This window comes from Rhinatrema bivittatum, chromosome 1 (assembly GCF_901001135.1).
Source record: "Rhinatrema bivittatum chromosome 1, aRhiBiv1.1, whole genome shotgun sequence".
Taxonomy (NCBI): domain Eukaryota; kingdom Metazoa; phylum Chordata; class Amphibia; order Gymnophiona; family Rhinatrematidae; genus Rhinatrema; species Rhinatrema bivittatum.
In genome coordinates, this window is record NC_042615.1 from 191,817,006 (window position 1) to 191,841,958 (window position 24,953).

The following is a 24,953-nucleotide window of genomic DNA, read 5'->3' on the forward strand; positions in this document are numbered from 1 at the left end:
GACTGGTGGGAAGTCGCAAACGATAGGTTACCAGCCCCAGGCATTTACTGATGAAAAAATGTCCAATATATCTGGGAGCAAGCCGCATAGATGGAACCCGGAGGCGTAAATGGCGTGTGCTCAGCCAAACCCGGTCTCCCGTGTTGAATTGTGGAGCAGGTCGACGATGTTTGTCAGTCGTCCGCTTCGCAATCTCAGCAGATGCAGAAGGCGAGCATTCATAGTCTCCCAAAGTTTGTGCAGTTGTTGGGCTGAAAGTTGAGCCGCCGGGGAGGCGACCGTTGGAGGCAAGGGAAGTGGAGGCTGAGGTTGCTTGCCAAAGATGATCTGAAAAGGAGAATGTCCAGTAGCAGAATGTACATGAGAATTGTGAGAAAATTCGGCCCAGGGTAAGAGCAAGGACCAATCATCTTGTCGCTGGTTCACGAAAAGTCATAGAAACATCTTCAATCCCCTGTTGATTCGTTCTGCCTGTCCATTCCCTTGGGAGTGAAAGGCTGTGGTGAAATCCAACTGTATTCCAAGTTTCTTACACAACGCATTCCAATATTTGGCCGTAAATTGTGAACCTACGTCAGACGTTATATGGAGAGGAAGGCCGTGCAGGCAGAATATGTATAGAGAGAAAAGACCTGCCAATTCAGGTGCTGATGGCAACTTGGGCAAAGGTACAAAGTGTGCCATTTTGGAAAACCAGTCAACTATGACCCAGATTACCTGATTTCCAGAAGAAGGAGGAAGTTCCACTACAAAATCCATGGATATATGAGTCCATGGCTCCTGAGGAGGTGGAAGGGGCTGGAGGAGGCCCCAGGGTCGACTGGGTAGCGGTTTTTTTTGGGCACACTTTGGACAAGAAGCGACGTAGGTATGTACATCCTTGCACATATGGGGCCACCAATAGTAGCGAGATAACAATTCCAGGGTACGATGTCTTCCAGGGTGACCCACCATAAGGGAGTCATGCGCCCAAGACAGTACTTTGGGGTGAAGATGAAGTGGGACCACCGTCTTCCCTGGTGGTGCAGGATCAGTAGCAGCAAGAACCACCTTAGCTGGGTCTATGATGTAATTGAGTGTTTCTGGTGTATCCTCTGTCTCATAAGCTCTGGAAAGGGCATCCGCCCAGATATTCTTGGTTGCTGGACGGTATCTTAATACAAAGTCAAAGCGGCTGAAGAACAATGACCAGCGAGCTTGGCGTGGGTTCAAACGCTGAGCCTTGTTAAGGTATTCCAAGTTTTTATGGTCTGTATAAACCATGATAGTATGTTGTGCTCCTTCTAACCATTGTCTCCATTCCTCAAGCGCCATCTTTATGGACAACAACTCCTTATCACCGATACCATAGTTCTTTTCAGCAGGAGAAAATTTACGGGAAAAATAGGAGCAGGGGAGTAAAGACCCTTGGTCGGAGTGTTGGCTGAGGACTGCTCTAACAGCTATCTTAGAAGCGTCAACCTCCACTATGAATGGCCGGGTAGGATCTGGATGATGAAGACAGGGTTTTTGTAAAAACGCTGTTTTTAATCTCTCGAAAGCCTTTATGGCCTCACTAGACCACTTCCTGGAATCTGCCCCTTTCTTGGTGCTACAATATGGGGCGGATTTTAAAAGGCGCGCGAATAGCCTACTTTTGTTTGCGCTCCAGGCGCAAACAAAAGTACGCTGGATTTTAGTAGATACGCGCGGAGCCGCGCGTATCTGCTAAAAACCTGGATCGGTGCGCGCAAGGCTATGGATTTTGTATAGCCGGCGCGCGCCGAGCCGCGCAGCCTACCCCCGTTCCCTCCAAGGCCGCTCCGAAATCGGAGCGGCCTCGGAGGGAACTTTCCTTTGCCCTCACCTTCCCCTCCCTTCCCCTACCTAACCCACCCGCCCGGCCCTGTCTAAACCCCCCCCTTACCTTTGTCGGGGGATTTACGCCTCCCGGAGGGAGGCGTAAATCCCCGCGCGCCAGCGGGCCTCCTGCGCGCCGGGCCGCGACCTGGGGCGGGTACGGAGGGCGCGGCCATGCCCCCGGACCACCCCGGGCCGTAGCCACACCCCGTACCCGCCCCCAAAACGCTGCCGACACGCCCCCGAAACGCCGCGACGACCGGGCCCGCCCCCGACACGCCCCCCTTGGAGAACCCCGGGACTTACGCAAGTCCCGGGGCTCTGCGCGCGCCGGGAGGCCTATGTAAAATAGGCTTCCCGGCGCGCAGGGCCCTGCTCGCGTAAATCCGCCCGGTTTTGGGCGGATTTACGCGAGCAGGACTCTGAAAATCCGCCCCTATGTGAATATTGTGGAATAAAATTCCTGTAAAAGTTGGCAAATCCAAGAAAACGTTGAATTGCCCGAAGTCCCACAGGTTGTGGCCAATCCCAGATGCTGGCTACCTTAGCTGGATCCATTTGGAAACCAGTAGTGGAAACAATGAACCCCAAAAAGGGTAAGGACTGTCTTTCAAAGAGGCATTTTTCAAGTGTAGCAAACAACCGGTTTTCTCTTAGATGTTGCAGAACACGACGGACATCTCTACGATGGGTAGCCAGATCTTTGGAATAGACTAATACATCATCAAGGTAAATGATGACTCCTTTGTATAGCATGTCCCGGAAGATCTCGTTCATTAAATTCTGGAATACTGCAGGCACGTTACATAGTCCAAACGGCATAACAAGAGATTAGTAATGGCCGTCACGGGTAATAAACGCTGTCTTCCATTCATCTCCAGGCTTTATGCGGACCAAGTTGTAGGCACCGCGCAAATCTAGTTTGGAAAAAATTCTGGCTCCATGAAGCCGATCTAGTAGTTCCGGAATTAACGGAAGGGGATAGCGGTCCTTACGAATGATTGCATTGAGTCCTCTATAGTCGATGCATGGTCTCAATGACCCATCCTTCTTGGGAACAAAAAAAAAAACCTGCCCCGCTGGAGAAGTAGAGGGACGGATGAACCCCCGTTCTAGATTTTCCTTTCTATATTGTGTCATGGCTTGTGATTCCGGAATGGAGGTTGGATAAACCCGCCCCCTAGGTGGGCTGGAATTGGGTAGAAGATTAATGGCACAATCGAAGGTACAGTGGGCTGGTAGGATCTCAGCCTTTTCTTTAGAGAAGACATCCGCAAAATCCGCGTACTGAGGAGGCAATTGAAGTTTCGAGGTTGCCAAGGGTACCGTAGGTTGTGGTCTTTGTAGTAAACAAGTATTAAAATACTCCGGACTCCAATCTGTAATTTGGAGGGTCCTTCAGTTGATTAAAGGAGAATGTCTTTGTAACCAAGGAAGACCCAGAACCACTGGGTGGACAGTCTTTTCCAAAATAAAGAAGGATATCTCCTCCTGATGGAGAATTCCAGTCTGGAGTGTTATCGGTGCCGTACAGGACATGACCCGGCCTGGAAGAGTCTCACCCTGAATCGAGGATATGAATAAAGGAGTCTTACGAGGAAGTGTTGGTATTTGCAACTGATGGGCAACTGATGGGCGACTGACCAGGCGTTCCACAGTGGCAGTTAACACCTCGATACTCTGCTGCTGTTGTTGCTGTTGCTGTTGTTGCTGCAGAAGCTGTTGAGCCAAGCCTGGAATGGCCTTGAGACCAGACAAATCCACCGGGTCCATGGCCTTTGCAATCTGTTATGTTCGTGGACCCTTAGTCCGAGACGAAGGATGGTACTCACCAGGAACAACCCAGGTGCCCTCGTCTCTGGAAGGTGGTAGACAGCAACCAGGAGCTCCAAGTCTCACAGGGTAGACAAACCAGGAAGACCACAAGCAAGCAGAGGCTGAGTCTGGGCAATGGTTCCGAGGCAAGCAGCAGGCAGGCAGTGTCAAATCCAGACAACAGTCTGAGGTGGGTGGTAAGCATGCAGAAACAATGTCCAGGCAAGAGTTCGAGGCAGACGGCAAGCAGGCAGAACCGATGTCCAGGCAAGGGTCGGTGGCAGGTGGCAAGCAGGCAGAATAAATGTCCAGGCAAGGGTCCGAGGCAGGCGGCAAGCAGGCAGGGTCAAACTAATCAGAAGAAGAGCCGGGAAGATCAGAAAGACAAGCCAAAGATCCAGGGCAGGCAGCAAGCAAAACAAGAGTCCAAAACCAGTCCAAGTCACAACAAATACCAAATCCAAGAGGAGCAAAGCAGGAGCACAGAACCTGTTGCAAAGGCGTCTTACTGGATTCAGGGAGAGGTTTAAATCTCCCTGACTAGTGACGTCATCTTCCGGGGCCGGCCAGGTTTTTGAGCCGTTTCCCCTTTAAGGGGTGGAGACTGCCGTGCTCCCCCCGACGCTGTCTCCCGACGCTTTTCAGAAGGCACGCCATGACTCGCGTGTGGCAGACGACTTTGGGAGGGACCCTTGGCCCGCGGACCGACTGAGATAGGGGGGCTTGGCCGCGGGCGACCGCGGTCAGGTGCCACAACATTTTCCCTATATGCATCACCTTGTACTTATTAAATTTGTACACATTATTTATTTATTTATTTATTTATTTAAAAAGTATTTATATACCGTTTTTTAAAAAAGAAATTTTATCAAAAACGGTTCACAGATTTAAAACCAAAAATAAAATAATCAAAATAAAATGGAATTTTTAAACTTTACATAAAAATTGGTAATAACTAGACAGAATGCTAGTATATAAGGTTATTAAAAATATAAAAAGTTTGGAACCATGGGCTTATTGTTTTGGGGGAAAAGGGGAAAAAGGGGAAAAAGGGGGGAAGGGGAACGGGAGGAGGAAGGGGAAGTGGGAGAAATAGAGCGTAAAAATTATATGAGATAAAGGGAAGAAGGGAGAAGGGTATGATAGTTGGAAACGTGTGAATGAGCAGGTATGTTATAGTTATGTGTAGTATAAATGGGATTGTAATGGGTGTTACTATGTTTAAGAGGGTAATTTCGGTATTGATGATTAAGTTTAATTAGAAGACGTGTTGAATGCAAGTTGAAAAAGATATGTTTTGAGAGATTTTTTGAAATGTGCAGGGTTGGATATCGAGCGAAGATGGTTTGGTAAAGTGTTCCAAAGTGTTGGACCGGCTATTGAAAAGGCTCTTTTTCTAGTGAGGTCTAATCTGGCTTGTTTAGGAGAAGGGATATCTAGTAAATTTTGGTTAAGTGATCTTAAGTGTCGCGTCGGTTTGTATATGCGCAGTATTGAACAAAGCCAGGTAGAAGTATGATTATGGTTATGAATTAAACTATGGATAATAGAGAGAATTTTGTATTTTATTCTGAACTTTATGGGTAACCAGTGTAATGATTGTAGAATAGGGGTGATATGATGACGTAAAGATGTTCTGGTTAATATCCGGGCTGCAGAGTTTTGGATCAGTTGAAGGGGGTATAGTGAAGAGTCTGACAATCCTAGGAAGAGAGCATTACAATAGTCTAAGCCAGAGAAGATTAAGGATTGAAGAATGGTTCTGTAATCTCGGTAAAATAGTAGAGGACGAAGATGTTTTAACAGACGTAGTTTGAAAAACGATTTTTTTGTAAGTGAGGATATGTGTTGTTTTAGAGAAAGATCTGAATTAATGTTTACACCTAGGCTTATAGCAGAGCGTGTTATGGGGATAGTAACATTATTGATTGTAAGATGTGATGGTGGACCTAATGAAGAATCAGAGATGGAAGTTAAGTATACAAGCTCAGTTTTTGCTGGATTCAGTTTTAATCGATTGTGGGAGAGCCAAGAGTTGATTGTAGATAAGTATAGAGAAACTAAAGATAGAGTGTCTGACCAGGATGATTTATATGGGACAAAAAATTGGATGTCGTCTGCATAAATTTTGAACTGAAGATTAAGAGAGGATAGAATGTAGCATAAAGGAAGTAGATATATGTTGAACAGAATAGGAGAAAGAGATGAGCCCTGAGGAACGCCGGAATTAATGATATATGGGGAAGAGCAGTGCTGACTATAATTGACTTGTTGAGGTCGGTTGGAGAGGAAGGATGTAAACCAGTTCAAAACTGTACCTGTGATGCCTATGTTTTGAAGACCTGAAATGAGTATCTGATGATTAATGGTATCGAATGCTGCTGATATATCTAAGAAAACTATAATGTAGTCTGTATATGAGTCGAATGCACGGAAAAAAGTATCAAAAGAGGATAGAAGAAGTGTTTCTGTGGAATGACCTTTTCTAAATCCATGTTGATTAATATGAAGAATATTGTGCTCTGTAAGAAAATCGGTTAACTGATGGAGTACTACAGATTCTATTAGTTTGGCCAGGGAAGTAAGAGATGCTATAGGTCTGTAATTGTTGAGATCAGATGTATCTTTTGCTTTAGCTTTTAAGATTGGTAGTATAGAGGTATTTTTTAAAGTGTGGGGGAATTCACCTGATTCTAGAGATTGATTAACTAGAAGAGTAAGAAAAGAGCAGGCTTCAAGTTTGAGAGCTTTGAAAAAGGCTCCAGAGCATGGATTATAAGGGGAGTTGGAGGGTTTTTGTTTGTTTATAATGGCTAGAATAGAAGTGTCTGAGGTAGGGGTGAATTCTGACCATGATTGACTGGGTACTTCATTTTTTTGAGTGGGATAAGGAAGGTTTGAGAATTCAGTAGAAATGTTAAGTACTTTAGTTTCAAAATGTTTAGCGATTTTATTACAGAAGTTGGTATCGACATTTATGAAGTTTTCATTTTGGGAAGAGGTTAAGGTTTTTACTATATTGAATAGTGTATTTGGATTGCCATTGGCTTTGGCAATGATGTTGGCATAGTAGAGTTTTTTTGTTTGATTTATTTCTTTATTATAACGGCGTAGGGTACAGCGGTAGTTGTTTTTTTAGTTCTGTGGTTTTATTGTTACGCCATTTACGTTCTAGTTTCCTAAGGAGAGTTTTAAGGGTGTGCAGTGATTTTGTGTACCAGGGAGCGTCTATTTTCTTTTTATTTCTATTTTGTTTGATCTGCCATTTTGATGCCCAATTTTCCAGTCTCACAAGATCTTCCTGCAATTTATCACAATCTGCTTGTGATTTAACTACTCTGAACAATTTTGTATCATCTGCAAATTTGATTACCTCACTCGTCGTATTTCTTTCCAAATCATTTATAAATATATTGAAAAGTAAGGGTCCCTATACAGTTCCCGGAGGCACTCCACTGCCCACTCCCTTCCACTGAGAAATTTTTCCATTTAATCCTACTCTCTCTTTCCTGTCTTTTAGCCAGTTTGTAATCCACGAAAGGACTTCGCCACCTATCCTATGACTTTTTACTTTTCCTAGCAGCCTCTCATGAGGAACTTTGTCAAACGCCTTCTGAAAATCCAAGTACACTCCAAGTTCACAGGTAGAATGGTGCTGAGCCTGGCCCCAAGGAGCGGGAAACGCTCAGAGAGAGTCCAGGTTGGGTTGTGCTGAGCCAGGACCCGCAGAGCGGGAAGCGCTAGAAGAAAGAGTCCTGTTAGTGTGCGTTGCGAGAGCACCGGAATTGGAGAGCCAGGCATGACATGACATGAGTTGAGCCTGCCGCTGACGGCTGCGGCCGGTGGTCATAACAGTACCCCCCCCCCCCTTCTAAGGTCCCCTTCCGGGGGTTTCGGTTTTGAAGGATGAGTAGCATGAAATTGCTTGATGAGAGTTTTGTCAAGAATATTGGTGGCAGGTTCCCAACTATTCTCTTCTGATCCGAAGCCTTACCAAGAGAGAAGGTATTCCCATCTTTTCCCTCATTTTCATAAATCCAGGACATCTTGCACTTGGTATGCTATGTCAGCTTCGGAAGACAGAGGTTGTGCTTCGGGCAGCTTTTTCGAGAAACCAAAAAGTATCAAGGGCTTTAACAACGAGACATGAAAACCGTTGTGGATCTTGAGAGAAGGTGGAAGCCGGAGCTTGTAAGTAACTGAACCCAACTTGCAGAGCACCGGAAAAGGGCCGATGTATCTGGGAGCTTGAGGCAGATAAATCGGGTGCTCAGCCACACCTTATTGCCAGTTTGAACTGAGGGCCTGCACAATGATGGACATCAAAGAACTTCTTTGCCCTTTGGGCAGCTCTTTGGAGTAGTTGTTGAGTGCTGTTCCAGAGTTGGTGTAACTCTTGGGCGGAAGCCTGAGCCACCAGAGATGCGACGGATAATGGTACTGGTAGTGGAAGAAGAGGTTGTCATACATCTGAAAGGGTAAGGAACAAGTAGATGAAGAGGAGTAAGAATTCAATGCAAACTCCACCCAAGGAAGGAGATCTGCCCAATCGTTTTGCCAGAGATTGACATAGGCATGTAGGAACTGTTTGAGCATTCTGTTGGTTCTCTCCACCTGTCCATTGGTCTGAGGGTGGTACTTGGAAGTGAAGTCCAGAGAGACGTTGAATTTCTTACAGAGGGACTTCCAAAAATGGGCTGTAAACTGAACTCTGTGGTCAGACAGGATGTGCTTAGGAAGACCATGGAGCCGGAACACATGGCGGATGAAATAGCTGAGCAAGTTGTGGAGCCGATGGAAGGCCAGGCAGAGCCACAAAGGGGGCCATTTTTGAAAAGTGGTCCACAATGACCCAGATAGTGTTGTTGCCTCTGGAGAATGGAAGCAATATGGGTCCAAGACTCGCTAAGAATTGGTAAAGGTTGTAAGAGTCCTGCCTGGCATCCCACTGCAGGTTTGTGGTGAGCACAAGTAGGACAGGACTCCACATAAGCTTGAACATCCTTCCTCATTGATGGCCACCAATAAAATCACTGGTGGCCAGGGTTCTGGACTGCCTGGGGTGCCCTGCAGTGAGGGAGTCGTGGCCCCAACGAACACTCTCCAGTGAAGCTGGCTCGGAACCACCATCTTACCCAGTGGGACCGGGTAAGTCGCAGCCAGGATGACCTAGCAGGGTCTATAATGTGACAAGGAGGATCTGTCACATCTTCAAGGATGAAGGACCTGGAAAGGGCATCAGCCCGGCAGTTCTTGCTAGCTGGATGGTAACGAAGCAAGAAGTTAAATCTGGTGAAAAAGAGGGCCCAGTGAGCCTTTCGGTGATTCAAGCATTGAGCCTGGTGCAAGTACTCGAGGTTCTTGTGATTGGTGTACACCGTCATCTGGTGCTGAGCTCCCTCAAGCCAGGAATGCCACTATTCAAAGGCTAATTTGATAGCCAGGAGCTTCTTATCTCCTATGGAGTAGTTGCATTCTGCAGGGGAAAAATATCTAGAGAAAAATGAGTATGGGTGTAATGTTTGATTTGCAGAGTACTGGCTTAAAACTGCCAAACAGCATCACGAGATATTGATAGTGACCGTCTCTTGTATTAAAAGCTGTCTTCCATTTGTCTCCCTCGTGGATACAAACCAGGTTGTATCCCCCTCTGAGATCAAGATTGGAAAAGATCTTTGCCCCCTGGAGTCTGTCAAAGAGCTCAGAAATGAGAGAAATAGAGTAACGGTCCTTCTGGGTGACCTCATTCAAACCCCGGTAGTCAATGAATGGACAGAGTGAACCATCTTTCTTCCCAACAAAAAAAAACCTGCTCCAGTGGGAGACCTGGAGGGTCAGATGAATCCTTTGGCCAGGTTCTCATGAATGTAATCAGACATAGCCTGCATCTCAGTGAGGGACAGCGCATAAATCCTGCCCTGAGGATGCTCTGTGTTGGGAAGTAGATTGATGGCACAATCATAGGCTCAGTGCAGAGGTAGGGTGTTAGCAGCCTTCTTGGAGAAGACATCAGAGAAAGCTGAATATTGAGGAGGAAGACCGGGAGGCAGAAGTGAGGTATTAAGACAAAACCAGGGAGAAACAGACTCCAGGCAGTTGGAGTGACAAGAAGGACCCCAGCGAGAGAGCTGCAGTGTGGCCAGTCAAACTGGGGAGCATGCTTTTGTAGCCACGGCAGACCCAAGACCACCGGGTGTATGGCCTTGTCTAACACATGAAAGGAGATGGATTCTACATGCAGAGATCCCGTTTGAAGATGGAGCGGTGTTGTAACATGGGTGACCCACCCGGGCAAGGGTCCTCCGTGGATTGAGGAGAGAAGCAGAGGTACAGGGTTGTGGATGGTGAGGATCCGAAGGTGTTACATGAGTTACTTCAAAATAAAGTTGCCTCCGGCACCAGAATACACCTAGGCCAAGGTATGGAATTCTTGGTTGACAGCTTTAATTGAGACAGATAGGGTTAGTGGAGGAGATGGAGAAGTCAGGCCTAGGAGCAGTCCTTCTGCCGAACCTAGGCTCGAGAGTTTCCTGGACACATGGAACAGGCAGTAGGGATGTGAATCGTTTTAGGACGATTAAAATTATCGTCCGATAATTTTAATATCGTCTTAAACCGTTATGGAACACAATACAATACAGATTCTAACGATTTATCGTTATAAATCGTTAGAATCGTGAGCCGGCACACTAAAACCCCCTAAAACCCACCCCCGACCCTTTAAATTAAATCCCCCACCCTCCCGAACCCCCCCCCAATAACTTAAATAACCTGCGGGTCCAGCGGCGGTCCGGAACGGCAGCGGTCCGGAACGGGCTCCTGCTCCTGAATCTTGTCGTCTTCAGCCGGCGCCATTTTCCAAAATGGCGCCGAAAAATGGCGGCGGCCATAGACGAAAAAGATTGGACGGCAGGAGGTCCTTCCGGACCCCCGCTGGACTTTTGGCAAGTCTCGTGGGGGTCAGGAGGCCCCCCACAAGCTGGCCAAAAGTTCCTGGAGGTCCAGCGGGGGTCAGGGAGCGATTTCCCGCCGCAAATCGTTTTCGTACGGAAAATGGCGCCGGCCATACGCGTATGGCCGGCGCCATTTTCCGTACGGAAAATGGCGCCGGCAGGAGATCGACTGCAGGAGGTCGTTCAGCGAGGGTTCCGGCGCCTCGCTGAACGACCTCCTGCAGTCGATCTCCTGCCGGCGCCATTTTCCGTACGAAAACGATTCGCGGTGGGAAATCGCTCCCTGACCCCCGCTGGACCTCCAGGAACTTTTGGCCAGCTTGTGGAGGGCCTCCTGACCCCCACGAGACTTGCCAAAAGTCCAGCGGGGGTCCGGAAGGACCTCCTGCCGTCCAATCTTTTTCGTCTATGGCCGCCGCCATTTTTCGGCGCCATTTTGGAAAATGGCGCCGGCTGAAGACGACAAGATTCAGGAGCAGGAGCCCGTTCCGGACCGCCGCTGGACCCGCAGGTTATTTAAGTTATTTGGGGGGGGGGGTTCGGGAGGGTGGGGGATTTAATTTAAAGGGTTGGGGTGGGTTTTAGGGGGTTTTAATGTGCCGGTTTTTCGATTTTTCGATTTTTAACGATTTTTAACGATTTTTTCACGATATTTTACCCCCCCAAACGGCAACAATACGATTCCCTCCCCCTCCCAGCCGAAATCGATCGTTAAGACGATCGAGGACACGATTCACATCCCTAACAGGCAGGTAGTGGGTGTCCGGAGTTACTGCAGTAAAGGCAAAGGCCCGACCACTGGCGTCGGCATTGTTCTTCGGCTGAGAGCTTACCCTGAACCATTTGCATAAGCTCCTCTCCTGTCTTGTGTTGGGGAAGTGAGTCAACCCTAGGAGATGGAAAGCGTTGAATATGGCACAAGCTCGCCATAGGCTTCTTGGTTGCTTGGACTTCCTGTGAACGCTCCTGGAGACGCCGATCGATATGACCAGTGAGGTCAATCAGGGAATCAAGGAATGAAGGCAACTCATGGGCCACCACTCATCTTTAATGTGGGAATTTAATCCCTCCAGAAAGATGGCTCGAAGGCAATCAGGGTCCCAATGTAGCTCGGAAGCCAGAGTGCGGAACGCTATGATGTAGTCAGCTAAAAACTGGGCACCTTGTCGAGATGAAGAAGCATAGATCTGGAGGTGGAGTGTCTGCCAGGGTTATTGAAGATGGATCGAAACAAGGCAAGGAAGCCAGGCAGATCTCAAAGGACCAAGTCCGCACACTCCCAAAGGGGCGAAGCCCAGGCCAGGGCCTTGCCATCCAGGAGAGAGAGGATGTAGATGGTTTTTGGCCCGGCCCCCACGTGGAGTGGAGAGAGCCGGGAGTAATGCGGCAGTGGTGAATGGTCACTGCCATGAGAGCACCGGAATTGGAGAGCCAGGCATGACATAATGTGAGTTGAGCCTGCTGTGGACAACCGCGGACGGTGGTCATAACACACTGCTTCAAAGATAGCCCATTACCTTTCCTTTATTGTTGGCTTTCCATCAATAAATGCATTCTGCAAGATCATCCATAAATCTAAAGTGCCTCAACACCTGCAACATCTTGCAGGATTACCTCTCTGGATCTTTGGTTGCTATTGCTTGAGCTGATTTTGAGGGCAGACCAAGAGGTAAAAGGCAAGGGGAATCTACATGATTTTAACATCCTGCTGTTCCTAGGGAATGATCTTGACCCTGGAAGTATCGCTTATTGCATCTACAGCTATGCTGTTTGCCTGCAGTATCTCATTAGATATCATACTAGTAACTGCACCTACTAGACATTCAACATCCTCTTCCTCAAATTCTTCTCATCCAATACATGATTTGTCTAACTCTGTATATTTTTCACAGACCTGCTGCAAATTTTAGTAAGAATGAAGCAGGGAGTGCTATGCCGGTTTTAGCTCATGCTCTCTTCTTCATTGCTGCTACCACCTTGGACTATACCAAAAATGGAGATAGGAGAGGGCAGCTGCTGTTCCAGCCTCTGATCCAACTCTGTATTTCTAACTGGTTTCCCCCGTTAAAAAAAATCTCTTTTGATCTTAGAGTCTTCTCAGTCCTTGCAATCATTCTATGCCTCTCATCACTATTGGTACTTGTGATGATCCAAAATCTCTCTGAAAGAACATTCTTCCCTCTATATATCCCACTGCCATGTGTGTCTCTTGGGCCAGTGAAATTATGCAATTTATGCAAAAAACAGACTGTTTGTGGCACTCCAAGAACAGAGTTGCCTATGCCTGACATATACTGCAACTGTCTGAGAGAGAGAGATGGTAGTTTCTTCTGCAACTATCCCTTCAAACTTCAGCTAGGTCACAGTGACAGTGACTGTAACAGCACACCTTGCTTTCTCCTCCAATTGTAAATTGTTTTTTTAATTAATTTTTTTTCAACTCTGAAGGAGCTTCATAACTCTTGTTTGGATGAAATAAAAAAATGGCTAAAAAATAATAGTGAAACCTTATAATTCATAGATTGGTTGAAAAAAATGTATTAACATGATTGGTCCTGTTCTATCCTTATTCCATCCCTAAGCAGCTCCACTGTATCCCACTTGAAGTAAAAAAAAAAAATGTCTTTGCTTCACCCATAAAGTTTAATGGCACCAAACTAAATGAACCAAAAAATGTTTAGGGTTTTTTTGGGTGCTTCATTATTTTCGGTTGGTTACAAAGAAACCAAACTGAGGCCTGGATTTATCAAAATGCGAAAAATATTGCATGTGGTAGGAAAAGGGGCATGTTTTATGGTAATAGGCAGTTTATTGCAAAATGCACTAATACCTATGTGAAATGCTAGCCTTTTGAGGTGCATTTCAGAATTATTGTATTTCCTGCATATAACTACTGGGTGGACCATTTTTAGTAGTTTTGAAGTTCCTATGAGTGTGAGAGTGAGAGAGAGAGAGAGAAAGCCTAGCCATGGTACCTGCACACTAGATAGGTATTTATATCTCTATGGGAAGCCCACCTAGTAACTCGAGGTGAGGTTTAGGTATTAGTGTAGGGGTTAGGGGCCACTTTGACATTCAAAGTGAGACATACGAACAGAACAGTGCTCTCATGTGAAGATTTGATGAACTTCAGAGCGAGGAAACTCATCCAAAGATGAGATTTGTGCAATGTTTTCTCAACCTAGCTTGATGGACTCTCTACCTGGGTAACATCAAGCTAGGTTGAGAGAACATTGCACAAATCTCATCTTTGAGTGAGTTTCCTCACTCCGAAGGTCATCAAATCTTCACAAGAGAGCACTGTGCTGTTCGTACGTCTCACTTTGAATGTCAAAGTGGCCCCTAACCCCTACACTAATACCTAAACCTCGGGTTACTAGATGGGCTTCCCATAGAGATATAAATCACTATCTAGTGTGAGGGCATTATGGCTAGTCTCTCTCTCTCTCTCTCTCTCTCTCTCTCTCTCTCTCTCCCTCCCCCTCCCTCCCTCTCCCTCCCCCTCCCTCCCTCTCCCCCTCTCTCCCCTAGAAAAACTACTAAAAACAGCATGGGTGAAAACATTGTAATGTGCAATAAAGCCCTAACGCTAATGAAAAAGGTGTATTTAAATCCATGCAATAGGGCTTTGCAAAACGGTGAGCCTAACTCCTCCTCTTTTTCAGATTTGCATCGCACCATGCATTATGGTGTTATTGCATGCGTTAAAGGCACTTAACACCATAACGTGATTTGATAAATGACCCCCCTGAAAATCTTCTCATTCATTGTGTTTTCTGTTTGGATTCAAACAAATGCACATCCCTTTTCCATGGCATTGTCTCAGGAATCTGCAGTATATTCCCTATCTGTCATTGGTTTTTGTTTCTATGTATATATATATATCTGTTAAGGTAAATACATATTTTATTTCATCCTTAAAGCAACTCTTGGCAACAGTGTAAAGAATGAACATTTTTGACAAAGTAAATTTAGGTTAGGCCTACAGCTGAAATTGGACAAAAAAATAAGTTTATCAAGAGGCATTACATATTCATTGCTTACAGACTGGAGTGGCAATTGCATAGATATTTCAGTGGGTACACTTTTAGCTTCCATTCTTTGATGACAGCTTGATTCTCACTAACTCAAAAGAGCAATTAGTCAACATTCTTTGAGAAGGTCTACACCATCTTGCTGATGTTGACTTCTGTCTAAAGATGGGAAAATGTTTGTTTTTGGTGTGTTCAACATAATATTATGAAGTTTTTTTCTGGTTCCTAGTCAGTTTATTTAAACACCAGAATTAACAGAAAGCAGGCATAAGATTTTTTTATACTCAGTGCATCAGATGCATATACAGGCTTCCTCAGAGAGTGGGGCCAAAGCAGTTCTCTAAAGCCAACTCAGGTGCAGGTTTAGCAGTAGTAGAGGTTTAAACAGAAAACTCTGGTTGTAACAGATCCAGTATGGTTCACAGTACTCAAGCAGATCAGAATATATGCACTTCAAGTCAGGTTCAAAGAAGCAAACATATTCCAAGCAAGAGTCTAAACAACCTTCACAGGGAACATTTCTGTGTTCCCAACAATCCCTTTTCATGGCCTAGGGGGCAATCCAGGTCTTCAAAGGTATGGCTACTGGTTCTGACTTTGGTTCAGGACAAAGTCTCTTCATTGCATAAACATGCATCAACACTGGTGGCTCAGGAAACAGGGCATGGTTTTTCATTCAAGTAGGAACCCACTTCAAGACCAGCCATAGCCAGTCCTGACAAGATATCACATTGGCAAAAGAAGACTTTGATGGATAAAAAGGTCTAAGCTCCTTTATCTCATTTTACACAGGAGGCTGAAGCACTTTTAAGAATGTTCCATTTCCATCACTAGTTGCTTAAAACTGTGGTTCTCAATATATCCTGAAGGCACATTTAACCAATTCAGGATTACCATAATGAATATAAGTGAAACAGATTTACATATACAGCTATTAAATCTATACAACAAATGCATAAAATTGATATTCATTATGGTACCTTGCAAATAAGAAGTGTTAGGTGTGCCTTTAGGACAGGTTGAGAATCACTGGCTTACAAGACAAGGCCATGAATACCAGTCCCCTCCAACATCTGCTGGACAAAAACCATTATATAAATAGATGAGCCATCATGATGAGGACTCCCATAGAGCTAAATAATTACATTCTTCTGGAGCAGAAAACTGATGCACTTCCATAAGAAGAAAAGGTTACTTCTCACATATGCTGATTTGCTATTTTATACTTTAATGCCTGTGTGAGCAGGGGAGGATTTGTGCTTCTGGGTGTGTGTGTGTTTCTGTACCTCTGCCTATCTCTGTGGGTGCCTTTGCTTGTGTGTGTGTTTGGGGGAGTCTGTGTGTGTGAGGGGGGCTGTGCCTATGTGTGTTTGCCTGTGTGTGGATCCCTGTGCCTGTGTATGTTTCTGTGTATGTGTCTGCCTGTGTTTGTATGCATATGGTGTGCAAACTTGTATATGTTTATGAGCCTGTGCTTAAGTGAACTTGTGTGTAAGTACTATTGTATTGTTCAAATGTAGTATTTATTTAATACAATTTATGAATTGCTTTAAAGATTTAAAACATATTGCTTAATGTGATGTACATAATCCCATAATAATACAATATCAACATGATAATATAAGCATAAAACAGCATAACCCAAAATAAAATACAAATAGTGAGAAAACCCATCCCACCTCTCAACTTTCTATCCAGAATATATATCTTAAAACTAATTTAGTCTCTCCTGGCCATCTCTCTGCCTTCTAGGCCATCTGAACATTTGATCTTAACCTCCATTAGCTTATCTATCACCACCTCCACAAACTTTAGAGATCATAAGGCATATATTTAGTCTCTTCTGCAATTGCTTTAGATCTTTTTCTTCTCTAACCCCAGTGTTAATTTATTCTACAATTTAGGTATAACCACTGAAAAAGCTCTGCTTTGAAGCCTAATTTGGTGATAAGCTTTAGCTAATCACAGCTGTAACTAATGCTGGCATTGTGATCCAAAAGATCTGGTCAAACAGTTTCAGCTCAGCTGGTTTCTCATATGAGGAGGACAATTTCCCCTCGTGTTCTTAAAGGCCAGGACCGACATAATTTGTACTTTAATTTGGAATCAATGCAATTTCAATAATAAAAGAGCTAATGACATTCTCCTAGAATGCCTCATAATATCCTTAGTGGCCATGTTCAGGATTACTTGCAGTCATTGAATCATAAACCATAATACCTGGTAAATCCCGATAAATGGCATTGCAATAAAAACGTAGTCATAGCCAGCTAACAGACAGTGTGTGCCACTGCCAAGCATTCTAAATCTGCTTGCTAATCAGTGTCACTTTTAATGCTATATTGTTCTACATCTACCACTTCTGATTTTAAAACTAGTGTTTCTTCTGCTCTAAGGCTCTTTTGGTACTTTGGGGGGTTCTGCCTCTGCTTCAGCTATCTTCAAGATTCTTTTCAATTTTCCTTCTCTTATGGTACTTGCTGACACTTGGTCTTGCCATGGCAATCTGATGCTTTGCACATTTGTTACACTGCTCATGGACTCTTGGGCTCTTCATGCATACTCTTCATATAGCTTTGCCCTATTTTGTGCCTCAGGCTTTTGATGTCATTCTTCTTCCTGCTTCAGCCCTCACTGTATATCTTGCGGCCTTATTGCCACTCTTCTTGCTGCATTGCTCTGCACCTTCCATGTGTGATTTTAAGTGCAAGCACTGCTGCTGCTCCAAGCCTCTCTTGATAGCTTTAGGAGTTTCTACCTCTGCTCCAGTTGTCTTTCAGGTTCTTTCCAAATTCCCTTCCTTTATGGCATGTACCAACTCTTGGTCTTGCCAAAGAGATTTGATGCTTTACACAAACCTTACCCAGTTGCCATTGGTTTCATGCTCTCTTGGACTTTTCCTTCAAACTTTGTTCCCTTACAGTTCTTAAAGATATTACTAGCATTATCTAGTATTTAGCCTTCAATGGAAACACTTAATGTACCTGAATGTAATCTGCTTTGAAATGCTGAAAGCAAATATAAATCAAATAAATAAATGATACCACAGCAAATGAGAAGTTCAATACCAAGCCTGAATGCCTAGCAGCTTCCCCAAATGATACTAAGGGAAACTATATCAGACTTCCTTCAGGTATTTCCTCTGGTTTCTCCCTGCCCAGGGATGGTAAGTTCCCTATCTTTCAGCTTCTAGATGGTTTGACCTGTCCTTTGCCCTTAATAGCTTCAGGTTTGAAATCCAATTTGCATCTGTAGACTACTGAGGCCTCTTCCAAGGATTTCCTCTGACTACTTCTTGCCCAAGGATTGTAAGCTAAGTTCCCCACCTCCTGGCTTCAAGCTGGTTTGATTAGTCTTTTGCCCTATTATAAAAGAAGGTCTGAGGTCCAGTTTGGATATCAAGACTGCTACACCGAAAATTCAAACAGAACCTAAAAACTTGGCTGTTTAGAAAAGCCTTTCTTTGAAGGATGGAAATCATGCATTTACTTCTTCGCTTCTCAACCTATTCAGAACTCCTCTACTCTACCCCGCCTTTCCCTTTTTTCCCCCTGACTCCCCTTTCCTTCCTCCCCTTTTTCCCTTACCCTCCTTATTCATTACAAATAACTCCCTTCAAGACAAACCTTTTGCTAATATTGTTACATATATGTATTTGATAGGTATACTCCTAGTTTTTCTGTTTAAATTAGTACTTTGCTCTTTCCATACATGTTCATTGTAAAGCCTTTTGTGGCTGAATTACTGTTTTACTGTAAACCGAGGTGATATGCATTACGTACCGCGGTATATAAAAAACGATAAATAAATAAATAAAAATAAATACAGCCTTCTTCCAGAGATTTTCTCTGGCTTCTCCTGCCTAGGGCTTTCTACCAATTTGGTTGGTGCCCTTTGACCCTAATTTGGGGCCTCGGAGTGTTCTTGCTACTGTGGGTGGCTGCTTTGCACCTCTCATGGTGGTTTTATGGTTTTCATGCAACTCTTTCTGCTGTTTTCACCCCTCTCTTTGGGATTTTCCTGTCACCTTTGCTTTTTCATTCCCCAGTCATGGTGCTTTGGACTGTTCATGCCACTCCTGGTACATATGTGCCCTTCTTTTGCTGCCTTGGGGTATTTATTCCACTCTTATTGGTGCCCTTTGCCCTTATTTTGGAGCTTTGTGGTGCTCTTTTACTCATGCTTCTGCTTTGCTACTCTTACAATGCCTTAGAGCATTCCTGCCACTGCCCCTTTATAGTTCTTTGAGCTATTCATGCCACTTTTGGTGCCACGTTGACACAGTCTTGGGGACTCAGAGTGCACTTTTCTCTTCTTATGATGTCTACCTTTCATTAAAACTGATACGAAAATTCCACTTTTGGAACTCAAATTCAGCTGCTTTGATTTTCCATTGACTATAATGGTAAATGAATGGACAAATGGAACAAATAAACATTTTTTTTTTCATATGAAACTAATGAAATGAATTTTGGTGACCCATGAAATGAATAAATGAACCAAAATGAAACTTTTCCCTCTATACTTCTCTAGGAGAAAAACCAAGGGAAAGCATTAACGTGGAATATAAAATAAAGTAAAGTTAAATAAAATAAAATAAATACCCAGCCACTATTCTGTGGGTGAGAAGATCCTTAAGTATCAAATAATTCAAAGACAAAGAAAATGTGTAAGAAAGATATAGAAATTGTTTCAGTTGTTTTGCCTTACATTGGCCTGATTAAAAAGAACTTCCAAGCCGGTGGAATGTTGTCTGTGCATAAAACACCCTATGAACTCCAGAAGGAAACTCTCTTTGGCACAATGCAAGTATTAAGAAAGGCATTAGCAAATTTGAGAGGCTGGTATCAGACTCAACATACCCTGGCTTATGAGTGAGATTCAATCCTGCCAAGGTTTGCACAAAATTAGCTCATTTGGAGATATTCCCCTCTGGATGCCTACCAGAAAATCACTGGAATTTTGACCCTGAAAGAACTGTAAGAATGAATTGCGGTCAACTGGATCACTCCTATTCCATCAGATGAAAAGCTCAATAGAAGAAAACTGGATATTTTGTTAAAGGAGAAAAGCGCAAGGACAGCATTATGAAGTATCAAGTGATTATTTTGTGGATCATGTGGAGAAAGAGAAAAATCTTAAGTATCAAACAAAGCAAAGACTAAGAAAATGTGTCAGAAAGATACAGAAATAGACCTGATTGTATTGGGTGCCATTGGCCTGATAAAAAAGAACTTTCGGGCACATCTAGACATGTTTCCTGTACATATTGTTACGGTCCCGGTCGCGTGTGCCGCGACCGGGCCCTTACCTCCATGTTCCTGGTCCCGCTCCCGGTTCAGCTGGTGGAGTTTGCGGCCTGTGTGGCGGCATCCCCGCGGGGGTGACGCTGGTGGGAGACCTTCGGTGGATGCCCTGTCCCTAGGCGCGCACGTGCGCAAGAAGGACACTTTTGTAGGCCTGTTCCCGCCATTCAAAGCTCCGCCTGCTTCCTGACTTCAGACGCCACGGCCTATGTAAGCCGGCCGTGGTCCCTCAGTCTTTGCCTTGCAACGGGGTTACCTTGCGGTTCCCAGTTGCTCCGTGCCCCGGAGTGCGTTACTACTTGCCGGTAGTTGCTCTGTTCCAGCCTGGTTCCTGCTTCAGACTTGTTTACGTTCCAGCCTGGTTCCAGAACCTGTGTCTTGCTTCAGTTCCTGCCTGGTTCCAGTACCCGTGTCTTGCTTCAATTCCTGCCTGGTTCCAGTACCCATGTCTTGCTCCAGTTCCCTGCCTGGCTTCAGTTCCCACGCCTGATTGTTCCTGATCCAGCTACAGTACTCGCCTAAGTCCCAGCAGTCGGGCTACTACGGGCTCCTCCCGGGGGAGCACCGGCTTCCAGGGTGAAGATCATCATTCGCATCCTGCCTGATATCCGCCTCCCGGCCTGCTTATACACTGAGACTATAGTCCACCTCTCCCCAGTCTCCTGCAGGCCGGCCCAAGGGTCCACTAAAACCGTTAATCCATAACACATATATCACCCTATGAGCTCTAGAAGGATACTCCCTTTGGCATAATACAAGTATTAAGAAGGGCGTTAGGAGCAAATTAGAGAGTCTGAGATCAGATTCAACATTTCCTGGCTTACAAGCAGGCCGATACAGTACAGTGCGCTCCGGTGGAGTGCACTGTTAGCCCAGGTTATGACGCGCGTTTTCGACGCGCTAGCTTTACCCCTTATACAGTAAGGGGTAATAGCACGTCGAAAACGTGCGTCCAACCACCCCCCCCCCCCCCGAAACTAATAGCGCCCGCAACATGCAAATGCATGTTGATGGCCCTATTAGTTATTCCCACGCAATACAGAAAGTAAAATGTGCAGCCAAGCCGCACATTTTACTTTCAGAAATTAACGCCTGCCCAAAGGCTGGCATTAATTTCTGCCGGCGCCGGGGAAGTGTACAGAAAAGCAGAAAAAACTGCTTTTCTGTACACCCTCTGACTTATTATCATAGTGATATTAAGTCGGAGGCCCCAAAAGTAAAAAAAAAGTAAAAATTAAAAAAAAATAAATTTGGAATCGGCCCGCTGGTCGGAAGACGGATGCTCAATTATGCTGGCATCCATTTTCCGAACCTGTGGCTGTCAGCGGGTTTGAGAACCGACGCCGGCAAAATTGAGCGTCAGCTGTCAAAGCTGCTTACAGCCACCGCTCCTGTCAAAAAAGAGGCGCTAGGGACACACTAGTGACACGCTAGTGACATGCTAGTGTCCCTAGCGCCTCCTTTTACCACAGGCCCTAATTTGCATAGGCCACCCTCCTGAACCGCGTGTCCAGGAGAGTGGCCTGGGCGCGCGCCGGGAGAGCGGGCGCTCACCAGCTCTCCTGCGCGTTTTTCTGTATTGGCCTGATGGTGAGGTACATTCCTATCAAAGTATATATAAAATTAACCCATTTCAAGAAATTGTCCTGGGTTCCTTTTCTGCTACAGTCATTGTAACAGAGACTGCTATTCACATGGGTCTTTACAGCCACAGAAGGTTCTGCCTACTTAAAGACTGTGAAGACCATAAAGGATGCATGTCCATGGTCTCTCAAGACTGAAGGAATCTGAGATGAACCCTAAGAGAAATAATATCTCATAGAAAAACTGAACAGAATCATGAAAAAGAGAAGAAAATAGAGAATAATGTGTGATTTATTTTATGGCTGATAAATAATACTGTGTAAAATGCAAAAAAAAAGGATTCTCCACATTTTTATAGAAAGGCACAAAACATGCTATTATCAGAATGTTCTAGGAGTAAAAACATCTTAAAATAGTATATCTCCTTTTAGATTTAATTAAATTTGAAAGATCTTTTAGAGGAATGTGGATCAAATGAGGAATCAAATTATTTCCATAAGGGATTGTTTTCTTTCTTCCATTCCCTCGATTTGTAATTTACCTGGTTAAATCTCATTCTATAAAGAAATGTCTCCTGGGCATATTTTCTTAATTCCCTAAATAGCCATTCCATTCAAGCCTTATTCAGAAGGAAGCACTTATCAATCAAAGAGATAACATCATAAATTTAATCTCTTTAATAAACTATTTCCTCCCTTTGATTTTTTGGTTTGCTTTAACATGAGGTAAACTGTCAGTAAAATATATAATAATATGAGCAAATGGTGGTCATTGCTAAAGTTAAATTAGAGCAGACTTCAAACTAAGTCTCCAGCCTTAAAACACATATTTAATTAGTGCAAGCTCTCAGTTCAGTTTCCAGGAATGTTTTAAGTTAACATGCTATTTTTGGTATTGTTATGATTTTAGGGTAGAGATGCTTTTATTTCACCTGACAATTTCCTCCTTGTAGAGTTATAGCACAATTAGAATTGGCCTCTGTTGGGTTCTGGTGCCATCAGCCAAATTTGCAAATTCCTGGGTTTGTTTTTTCTCTTTTATTATATCCACTCCCATCTCCGATAGACAGTGATAACAGTGACAGATCTCAGTCAGGGGCCATGAATAAGGGCTCCTTTTGGAACTCTGTAATCAGTGGCCCTAAATCTAGTCATGAGGTGTCACCAATGCACAATGACTGAGAGACCTTACCCTACCAGAGGCTGTGAATACTGCCTCTGCAACATCCCTTGTCCCACAAAGGCAGGGAACAGACTACCTGACTCAGGAATCACACCTTAGTCCTGTGCATGGCAATATCCAGCACTACCATTGAGCCACTGGGTTAGCTCCAAGATGGAGATGTTACGCGTGCTGTCCGTGGCAGACCCACAGCACGGCCCCCTCACTCTTCTGTAACTCCAGTGCCTGGTCCCTCGTCTCTGGTGGCGGTGGGCTGCCAGCTCCGTCCTCGGGCCACTTCTGGTGCCTCGGGCTCAACTACAGACCCTGGTGTCTCCAGTCCAGCTACCACTGCTACGGCTCCACGTCGGGCCTCTCTGCGTGGCCCGTGGAGAGACGCTGCTACTCGGCGCCGCACCCCTCCCTGAACCTTAAGAAGGGCCCATGGCGGGAACCAAGCCCTGGCCCCAGATGATGACATCAACGGAGCACTGGAACTTAAGCCCAGGCTCCACTCCCTAGCTTTGCCTTTGCAACAGGTCTCCTCGCTAGTCGAATACTCATTGCTTCCTGAGAGATTCGTCTCGTTCCTGTGTTCCTGTTCCTTGTGCTCCTGAATCCTTCATTCCTGCATTCCTGCTCTTCGACCCTTCCTCGAATTGCTTACACAGACTTTGATTTTGTTTTACCTGACTACATCATTGACTCTCTCCAAGCCCGGACCTCTGTTTTGCCTGACCTCATCATTGACTCTCTCCAAGCCCGGACCTCTGCTTTGCCTGACCACATCATTGACTCTCTGCAGACCCAGAGCTCTGCATTGCTTGACCCAGACCTCTGCATTGCCTGACTACTCCGTTGCCTCTCTCCAGACCCGGACCTCTGCATTGCCTGACTACTCCGCTGCCTCTCTCCAGAGCCAGACATCTGCATTGACTGACTACTCCACTGCCTCTCTCCAGACCCAGAACTCTGCATCGCCTGACTACTCTATAGCCTCTCTCCAGACCCAGACTCTGCATTGCCTGACTACTCCGTTGCCTCTCTCCAGACCCAGACCTCTGCTTCGCCTGACTACATTTGACTATCTCTGTGATCAGACTTCAGCCTTGCCTGCCACTTCTCCAGATTGCTGCCAGCCCTGACTTGGCCTATTCAGGCTTCGGCCTGCTCTTGCTCGGGCACCCCCTGTCTGACTTTGTTCCTTTGGTGCCCAAGTCTCCGGGACACTACCTCGCTCAGTACCAGACTGTACCATCTCTCCACTGCTGTCTCTGGGCTGACCTCGATCCTTCCATCAATGATGGCATACGGAAGCCCACCTATGTCCAGCCGGCCCCGGCACCAAAAGGCTCAACCCATGGGGAACGAGGGCTAATATTGGTGAAGCGCCAGCTGGCCTCCATACATAAGCCCACTTTGCCTGCTGACGGTGGGGACCTGTAGGTCCCTACCTACGGGTTGCATCAACCCCACCTCAGCCCAAGGGTCCACCTCCTGCGCAACAGGAAATAGTTAATGACTGAGTTAAGAAGAGATAGGTGCACTAAAAAGAAAAGTTACAGATTAAAAATTTCCAATAGTGTGCTTAGGGATTTACTGTGTTGTATAATTTTAGCATGGGAACTCCATACTTTTGGAAAGAATATGAAGTTACAAGGCAATCATGACATCCAATGATAAAGATATGACTGGTTAGGTTTGCTTTATTTGTTGTATTCTAGAGATTCAAACATAAAAAGGAGCATTACTTAACATGGAAGTCTTGGGTGGGTCACATTAACAACTCTCTCAGCACAACCTTCCCCACCCCACCTTCAAATATACTTAAGGGCATCTGGCTCTATTAATTTCTGTTTAGATACTAATATTGGGCATAAAGAGCTGTAGGATCATTAATAGCTAAGGGAGGTAAAGTTCCAGAAAGTGTCCAGCTTAGACCAGATTGGGGGTGGATAACTCAGAGGCTGGGGTAACTCATTCAGAGAACCAACAAGGGTCATACAGATTCATCCAGGAAACAAGACTGTTTCCAGCACAGATAAGATTCAACTGTTTATTATTATTATTACATCTGTGTATTATATATTGCTTTGTGTTATCATTTCATTATCTCTCTTCTAGTTAAGGATATTGTATATTAATTTGTTTGCTTTCTTGCTATTTGGTTGCTTTTAAGATTGCAGAGGAAAAAAAAAAGCATTCCAGCATTTAAAACAGTATCCCTCTCTTTTGCATGTTGCTGGCTCTATTAATTTCTG